Source organism: Mus musculus, chromosome 13 (assembly GCF_000001635.26).
Source record: "Mus musculus strain C57BL/6J chromosome 13, GRCm38.p6 C57BL/6J".
Taxonomy (NCBI): domain Eukaryota; kingdom Metazoa; phylum Chordata; class Mammalia; order Rodentia; family Muridae; genus Mus; species Mus musculus.
This window is the reverse complement of record NC_000079.6, coordinates 43,485,256-43,494,756: the sequence shown is the minus strand read 5'-3', so window position 1 is coordinate 43,494,756 and position 9,501 is coordinate 43,485,256. Positions and strand designations below refer to the sequence as shown.

General features: G+C 45.3%; 1 long non-coding RNA gene across 1 annotated transcript; it reads right to left on the bottom strand.

Moving 5' to 3' along the window:
* Positions 1-5,253, bottom strand: Gm32878. The gene is made up of 3 exons (XR_382265.2): positions 5,050-5,253; positions 4,843-4,940; positions 1-2,988 (listed from the first exon to the last, which is right to left on the bottom strand). It is a non-coding gene; the product is annotated as a predicted gene, 32878 (long non-coding RNA).
* Between the last annotated feature and the right edge of the window lie 4,248 nt (positions 5,254-9,501).

Here is a 9,501-nt window from a genome sequence, read left to right as displayed (position 1 = left end):
ATCGTCACTGCCCGGCTTTTTTATGGTTAGTCAGGTTTTCGAGTGTGTCAAGGCTGGCTTCGAACTTGCTATGTAGCTGGGGCTGCTGTTGACTCCTGGAACCTAACAAGTTCTGGGCTCTCTGGCATTAAACACTATGCCTAGTTTGTGCAGTAATAGGGATTGAACTCAGGGCTTTATGCAGGCTAAACAAACACTACTAATGGAGCTACATTTCCCATACCATATGATTTCTTGGTTGACACATAATTTACTTGTTAATTTATTCATTTGATGAATCTATATCATTTGATATGGGCAATTCGATTTATATTTAGTATATTCAAGAGGTTAATACCACCATCAACATAATGTGTTTACAGACTTTCACCACTGCAAAAAGAAATTCCATGTCTACTTGCTTCTGTTCCTTCTTCCAGCTCTTGGCAACCATAGATCTCCTTTCGATCTCTAGAGGCTGCCTACCCTGGAGACTTCAAATATGTGAAGATCATGTGCTCTCTCGTGGCAAGCACTCTTCGAAAACAGCATCGTGTTGTCAAACGTCTTCCGTGTTGTGATGTTGATCAGAGCTTTATCCCTCTCTGTCCCTTGCTGTCTGTCTGTCATCCCACTGTGTGGCTGTACAAGATTTAATGTATCCACTCTGCTGTGGGTAGGCAGCATTGTGGTTGTCTCCTTTTGGGGTTACTGAGAAAATGCTGCTATGAATATATCCAAGATATGTGGGCATATGTTATCTCTTGGGCAGATACCCAGGAGTAGATTGAGTCATATGTGAGTCTATGTTTTAAGCCTTTGAGAAACTGGCTTACTGTTTCCACACCGGCCGCGTATGTAAAGAGGACTGATTTCTTCACATCCGCTCAAACACTTGGTATGGGACCTTATGTAATTTGGCTTCATAATCAAATCATGAAAAGAATCATGCTCACGACGAAAAAGAACAAAACCCTCTGTGAGTTAGAAAGACCTAGAATCGAGCTTTATCAAACAAGCTTTCTTCACATCACTAGGAAGAGCTTAAGGAACAGAATGGGAGAAACCCACTCTTAACAAGGGGGTTTGGTGTTAGTTGCCCTTATGAGTCAGATTTCCCTGGGTGGGGCAGGGAGTGTCCCTGGATCCTCGATTCTGGTTCTTCAGGATGGGGCAGCATGCCTGGCGAATCTGATGCTTTGTTTTATCCAAGGTAGGCAGAGACAAGCAACGCCAGCTTTGGGCTCCCGGGTGACCCAGGCAAACAGAAGATAGATCCAGGCCTTCTGTAATTAACTGGCATTTCCAGCTCGGGGAATTCAGAGCCTTTGGGCCACCCACGGGTGACCCATTGGTCAGCCCTGCCCTGCACAGGTGTTCTGTTTGTCCTGTAGGGTATTGTAAACACTCTGATTTCTGATTTCGTGCCCGCCGGTTTGTTATTACTTGATACCTGGCTGAATTCACTCACTCTCGTTACAGTGCTTGTCTGGAGTATTTGCATTTGCAATGCTTGTTTGAGAGGAAGCCTTCGCCTCATTGTTAGAGCTTCAGCAGTTATTAAATAGGAGAGCACAGCCTCCAGCAAAGCAAGCCGTCACGGGTCTGCACTGCAGCAAGGAGAAGAGGCGTACTTGTGCAGCATACTTAGAAAACAATAAGCACATGTGACTTGCACCTACTGAGTCAGTACAGGACTGAGGCAAGCCACCGAAGCACAGACAAACCTGTATACGGCCAGCAGAATTGAACAAGGCATCTGTCCAGACCTCAGAACCAAACGGAGTCAGGGCATAGAGGGTGGGCATAGCCACGCTGACCTAGTTTGCTCCCTGTGAATAAACAGAATGACCAAAAGCCAGACGGGGAAGGAGAGGGTATATCGGGCTTGTACTTCTCCTTACAGTTCATCACTGAGGGGGAGGTCCAAGGGGGAACCCGAAGGCAGGAACTGAAGCAGAGACCACAGAAGAATGCTGCTTCCTGGCTCCCTCGTCAGCTGAGATTTCTTAGACAGATGCTTGCCTTTCTTGAAGGTCCAGGCTGACAAGCCTAAGCAACAGGCCTAAGGCCCACAGGGACCTGGGCCCTCCGACATCAACTAGAAATCCATAAAATGCCCCGTAGGTGTGCCCACGGGCCTACATCATTTGGCAAATTCTTCAAGTGAGATTCTCTCATGTCAGGTGTGTCAAGTTGACCAACAAGATTAGCCATCACACAAAGCTATGGGCTTGGGCTCCTTTTTAAACCTGGCATTTAAAAGCTGGTCACTGTATGAAAAGACTGTGAGCATATTTGCTGACTGTACCTCCCTGATATGAGTTGTAAGACTCAGGAAGTTCCTACTATGTTCAGTAACATTTGTGTCTCTTTTTAAAAATCTCCTTTTACTTCTCTCTCAGATATTTATCGAGCAACTGTACTCATTGAGATGAAATTAAAAAGTAGCCACAGGATCTTGAGAAATGTTGGAAGGAGGAGGCATGTACCACTTTGGAGCCCTTGGTGCCCCGAGCAGGACCTGTCTGAAGGCTTCTGGGAGTGCTGGTTGCCAATGACTCCTTAGCCACACATGTAGGGATACTGTGCCACCCGTGGGAGTGATATGGCTTGCAGCTAATGAGTAATTAGTAGAGGTTATAAGAGTTTGGGCTCTCACTCAGGGAGACGGGGCAATTATGTGATGTATCTGTGCTCATGAGCTCCCAAGGGGAGGCTAAAGGCAGACTTCCTGAGTGTATGTCTGTGTCTGGCTACACAGCTTCACACACCTTGCTCTCCTGCTTGCTTTCCCTTCGGATGAATTTGGGATGCCTCTCTCAACCACTTCTATCAGATAATGCCATGGCAGACCCTGGCGTTCTAGAAACCTGCTCTGGAACACCTGGTAGCCCATGATGCTCTCATGATGAGGTTGAGTGGGTAAGCGGGTAGATGTGGTGTGAAGCAGCAAATGATGGCTCAAAGCCTGAGTTTCAGCAGCCACAGCAAGCTCCTCATGGTGTCCTGAAAGATAATTTATGGCCTTTAGGCTTCTGCTAGTAGGACATCCCTGCTCACATTCCAATCAGAAAATTACTTTCCCACTAGCCCAGATACTTATATAACCTGTCTCTGTACTAAAGTGTGGAGGAGGGGAGAGAGAAAGAAGGGGGAGGGGAATGTGAGGAACATCATGACACAAGGAGACTTGATTTGCCTTATCAAGTTTCATAAATCAGGTGGCACAGGGTGCTCTGTGTCTTACAGAAAAGTGCATGTAAATTAAGGCCATGACAATCACAACTCTTTTCATCTTTCTGGCTTCTCTGTGTAACCCTGGCTTAGAACTCACTCTGTAGAGCAGGCTGGTCTCGGGCTCAGAGATCTGCCTACCTCTGCCTCCAGAATGATAAAGACATGAGCCACCACCACCAGGCTAAAGGCATTACAATCCTGACTGGGGAAATAGGGTTATTATTTCACTTTACCTTCCACAACACATAGTATACTTAATCTTCTCATGGCTTTATACACACACACACACACACACACACACACACACACACAAACACACACACACACATCCTATACAGCACGAGGTGTGCTTGTCTGTATTCAGGTTTTCTATGCCTGCCTTACTGTAATGAAAACTTACACTACCCTAATTCAAAAGACTGGGCATCCAAAGTCAAGAAGCCACAAAGACATACTTGCTCCAGCTCCGTAGGGAGAATCTGTTCTTTGCTTCCTCCGGGTTGGATGGCTGAAACATTTATTGGCTGTGGTCATATCTCTTGTCTGCACTACCTTGCTGGGACTTCCTCTGGGTACGTGGTGGCTTGAATGAGGCCGGCCCCAATGGTGTCATATGTTGGGATGCTTGTTCTGAAGTTGGTGGAACTGTTTTTGGAAGGATTAGGAGGCGTGGCCTCACCGGAGTAAGCATGTCACTGGGGGGTTGGGTTTTGAGGTTTCAAAAGTGAACGCCATTCCCAGTCAGCTCTCTCTGCTTCTTGGTTGTGGATTAGATGTAAGCTCCCAGCTACGGGTCCAGGATCGCGTCTGCCTCCTTCCTGCTATGCTCTCCACCATGACGGTTCACGGACTCTAACTCTCTGGAGCTGAGAGCGAGCCCCAGATTAAATGCTTTCTTTTATAAGTTGTCTCGGTCATGGGGTTTTGACACAGCAATAGACTAAGTGACTAAGACAAGGTATATCTTCTATTTTTGGTCTCAGATTTCCTTCCACCTCATTCACAGTAACCCTTGCCATGGGATTTCCAGTCCACAGAATTGTTCCTTTTCAAGATCTGTCGCACAAGCACATCCACCAGGTCCCCTTTTCACAAGTTCTAGGCACTTGCTATGGGTGTCTTCTGGGGGGAACACTTCAAAGTGTGCTTGTGTGCGCAAAGGGAAAAAGAGCTGCGTATTTGAAGAATATGATCTGGGAAGTGTGGCATAGGGGTGGCTCAGTGGGTAAAGCACATGGGGTATATGCTCGAGGACCAGTGTTTAGATCCCTAGGACCCATGTAAGAACTGGGCAGGCCTGGTGGCTACATATAACCCCTCCACTCTGGAGTCAGAAATACCGGATGCCTAGGCAAGCTGGTTATTTAGGTTAGTTGGAATAACTCACTGAGCTCCATGTTCAGTGAGCAGTCCGGCTTCCATAGTGATTATGCTCCCCTTCAGACTTTAACATGCAAGCACATGTATATAAACACACACACACACACACACATTCACACAAACACACACACACATTCACACAAACACACACACAATCATGTCAACACACAAATACATACACACAGGGGAAAGAGAAAAAGAAAAAGAAAAAGAAAAAGAGAGTATAGCCAGGAAAGGTGGCACCTGAGAGGTAGAGGCAGGAGGATTCCCATACAGGGAGGATGTGCTGGCTAGTCTCGCTGGCTAGTCCCATGTCACCTTGCTGCAGAAACCAGAGTTATCTGAAAGAAGGGAACCTCAGTGGAAAAGATGCCGCCATACATGTTGTTTAAAAACAAAACAAAACAAAACAACAACAACAACAACAAAAATCCCAAGTGTTCCATTTACCAAATGAAGACTTGGGAGCCAGATGCTGTGGTGAAAGCCTGAGAGCTCAGAGAGGCAGAGAAAGCAGCCAGCTGACCGTCCTACTCCACCGATGACCCAGAAGGGAAAGGCTGCTTCTCCTTCTCCATGCTGCCTTAAACGCCCTTCCACTGAAAGTCCCTCCTTTCTCTTTCCTGAGTTTTCTTATGATCACTCCCTCTCAACTGGTTGCTAGCTCCACCTCTTGACCTATGGTTGACTTTATTTAGCTCTGGTTTACAGAAAGCTCTTCGGTTAAAGGTATGCGCCAGGGTTTCAGACACATAAGAATGGTTTTCCCAGTTCACAATCCTGGGTTTCACAATGTGATCAATTATCCCGCAACACATAAGAGCCAGCTATAAGGCATTTTCTTAATTAGAAATTGATTGGGGAGGGCCCAGACCACTGTAGGAGGTGCTATCCCTGTGCTGACGGTCCTGGGTCCTACAAAAAAGCAAGCTGAGCAAGCCAGGGGAAGCAAGCCAGTAAGCAGCACCCCTCCGGGGCTTCTGGGTCAGCTCCTGCCTCCAGGAGCCTGCCCTGCTTGAGTTCCTGTCCTGACTTCCTTTGGTAGGATGAACAGTGATATGGAAGCATAAGGCAAATAAACCCTTTCCTCCCCTAACTGCCTTTTGGCCATGGTGTTTTATTGCAGCAAAGAAACCCTAAATAAAACAGAGGGTATTCTAAACAAAACCAAAACCAAAAAGCTACAAACCCCTCAAATCTGATCAGGACAGTGTGAGCACACAAGTACACACACTGAACAGCCATATTCACGCTAACTTTAGAAGCAGTTCAGAATGTCTTTGACATCATTTTGCCGAGCACTAAGGATTCCATGAGTAGAGAGGCTGGTACACTGGAAGGAAACATGCCCCTAGTCGTTGAGTCACCTAGCCAGCCATTCAATATCCAACGCCAGTGTGCCTTTGTGCCAGGCTGTGATGGTTTGTATATGCTCGGCTCACAGAGTGGCACTATTAGAAGGTGTGGCCACGTTGGAGGTGTGGCCTTGTTGGAATAGGTGTGTCACTGTGGGTGTGGGCTTTAAGACCTTTATCCTAGCTGCCTGGAAGTGAGTCTTCCACTAGCACAATTTGAAGTGATTTAGTGAAACCATCTCAGAAATCATTTCTCTCACTATGGCTATATATGCTTGGTAAGATTTTAATATTTCTGTTTGTTTCCTTTAAGCATCTTCAAAGATTCATAAAAGATTGTTCAAAAGATTTTTTTTGGATGAAGATGGAGAACTCTCAGCTCCTCCTGCACCATGCCTGCCTAGATGCTGTCATGCTCCCATCTTGATGATAATGGACTGAACCTCTGAACCTGTAAGCCAGCCCCAGTTAAATGTTGTCCTTATAAGACTTGCCTTGGTCATGGTGCCTGTTCACAGCAGTAAAACCCTAACTAAGACACTGACCAAATTTTATGGGATGGCACAAGACTCAGTGCGACCCAGGTCTCATGAATATCAAAGCCCTGTGTGGAGCAAATTTACCCATCACATTTATTACCTATAGCTAGTTTCTAACTGGACAATGTCAAAGCCTGTATTTGAGGGACTATTGATAACCAATAACTCCATAGCAAGTGCTGCCGGCCTTGAAATAATTGGTTTCTGTTTCTAAGTTAAATACCTGTGGCTGAAGAAGAAAAATGGCTGATATATTTGAAAGAGCACCATCATTTTAAAGATACAGATGTTTTAACATCTTTGAGACATTAAGGTTTAGAAAGCCTCACACATTGCTGTTCATACTTCTCCTCATGAATCTTTGAAGATGCTTAAAGGAAACAACAGAAATATTAAAACCTTACCAAGCATATATAGCCATAGTGAGAGAAATGATTTCTGAGATGGTTTCACTAAATCACTTCAAATTGTGGTACTTCAAGCACATGCTAATGCTGTGCCTTCTTTGAAGGCAACCTGACTTCTAACAACAAACAACAACAACAACAACAACAACATCCTTCAGCTATCTCTCTATGCTGCAAACCACATACAAAGAAACTTGGAAGAATTAATTCATGTTACTCAGAATAATGAGTTAGGTTGGAGAATCCCCTTTCCTGTCATATCAGCCTGACACTCCTGGTATTTTGGGTTGTTTTGAGGAAGGTTAATAAGTAGCCCAAGCTGGCCTTGAACTCAGTACCCACTTGTTTCAGCCTCCCAAGTACTGAGACGACAGACAACCACCACCACCTGGCTTCCCTGATCTTTGCCTTTTTTAGAGCATTTTTCATGCTGTGAGAGGCTGACTGTGTAAGTAACATTCTTTCCCACAAAGCACACACTTCTTAATGGCAAGGACCGTAAGTTATTTCAAAAATGGTGTTTGGGCCATTGGTGGGCATGTGAACCCCTGTACTCATGAGGCTAAGGCAGAAGGTCCTGGTAAGTCAGAGGTAGTTTAGTTCCATAATGTGGGCTACAGAGGGAGATCCCGTGGAAAAACACAAAGCAAAAGGAAACCAAAAACAATGCATTGTCCTCCTAGGGTCTAGGATTCTCTGTCAGTGGCAGAGCATGTACCAAGTCTTGGGCCCAGTTTCCAGTGGACTCCGGTCCGTGTGCTGCCTAGCGATGTGTATTTCATCCAGTTGGCTCTAGATAGTTGGTGGAAGGCATGCAGGCCAGTTTTTGGGCCAACCCACAGTGGGTAGGCAAGTCACAGCCCCATGATATCTGGCACTTTGGAGAGCTATTTATCTCTGCCCTGAAGGACCATCCTTTTCTCCTCTAGTTCCCTACACTGTCTATTTTTGGCTCCCATGGCCCTTTTCCTGTGTCATCCTTCATAACTATGTCTTTGGCTGCCCGAGTACGAGAGCATCGGGCTTAACTATAGCAGCCCCTCCAAGGATGGCAGGAGCCTTTCCCTGGGGCTCAGACTTTCTGGGTCAGCCTTCCCTATCTACCATTTCATCGTGAACTTGACCTTTGATCCAGAAGCACAGAGGGAGGACATGAGCTCTTGCTGTCTTGTTTTCCGTGGCTGCTCCATTTTGAATGCTTTCCGCATGTCAGTTAGCAGCAATAAAAACGGGAGACATCTGTGCGGAAAAGAGGGCATGACCTTTGCCAAGTAAGAGAAAAGCCACAGGAGTTTGGAAAGAAAAAATTAAGGGGGAATTCAGAAGGCGGTTGAGACTGTATGAACCTGTCAAATTATTATCAATGAAGATTATTTCATCCAAAATTGTGAATTTTTTTTTTGTCTAAACTCGAGCAAATGAATGAAATATGCAGTTTCCTCTATAATAACTGGTTTTCCACGTGGATTTTTGTTTCATGAATAGTGGGTTGTAAATGTTTAAAAAATAAACCATGACTATGAAATAGCACATTTGCACGATTCGGTTACGACTCTTTTGCCCTGAACCCTGGACCTTGGAAACACTATCCTTGGGTGTGTGACACTCACCAGCAGTGTCACCTTTGTGTTCTGTCTACAATAGTGGAACAATTCAGACACAGAACCATCCCTCTTCAGAACTTGGTGTATCTGCCCCTGGACTAGAAGCATGGCTTCCTACAGAGCACCAGCTCGCTCTCAGTCCTTTCTTATGAACTGGTGCACCGACTGGCACCAGCCTCATCTGTAATCCCCTTCTTCTCTCCCTTACTCCCATTCTATACATCAAACAGTTGTATAATAAACACAGACTGAAAACTAAGCCCAGCTCTTCTTGCTGTAGTTCCCTACCCAGAGATAGCTATTGGCATTCATCTTTATTTGTTACAGGCTAGCTGCAGAAATATACAAGGTCTATTTAGGTATGGTGCAAGGCCATCCAGGATAGAGGTGCAGTATATATTGCGTGTAACAAACTGGACTTCTTGATGTCTGACATCCCTAGTGACCTTGTCTTGCATAATGGACTAAGGCGGTTATCACCAACCACTTCCTGTAGTGTCCAGTTTGTTGTATATTTTGGTAAAAAAAATGTTCTATTGACATAGAACCACATCCATTTGTTTATATGTTGTCAGTGACTCATTTTATCCACCATGGTAAAGTTGAGTAGTTTCAATGGACACGCTATGGCCCACAGGACCTAACATATCAAGCACATAGCTTATTTGCATGAGGCTTGTCAATCTCTGGTTTAGAATCTGTGTTTGATAAGGTTGGAGCAAGTGCAGTCTCCTGGAGGTATGGGAACTTGTCATAGTAATGTCAAATTCTGTTGTAAATGGCCATGTCTAAGTCACTCTGCCTGAATGTGATAAGCTGGCTTAGCGGTTTACTTTTAACAGACATTACGGCAAAAGTGACAAGGTGTCACCTCTGTGGCTAGGCTACAAAACACCATGAGCTTTGTTTTGGTGCTGTCATCTTCTTGATTTGCACACTTTGGTGAAATCAGCTGCCATTTCAGAGACCTGCTCTGAGGCCACTTCTGGCCAATAGC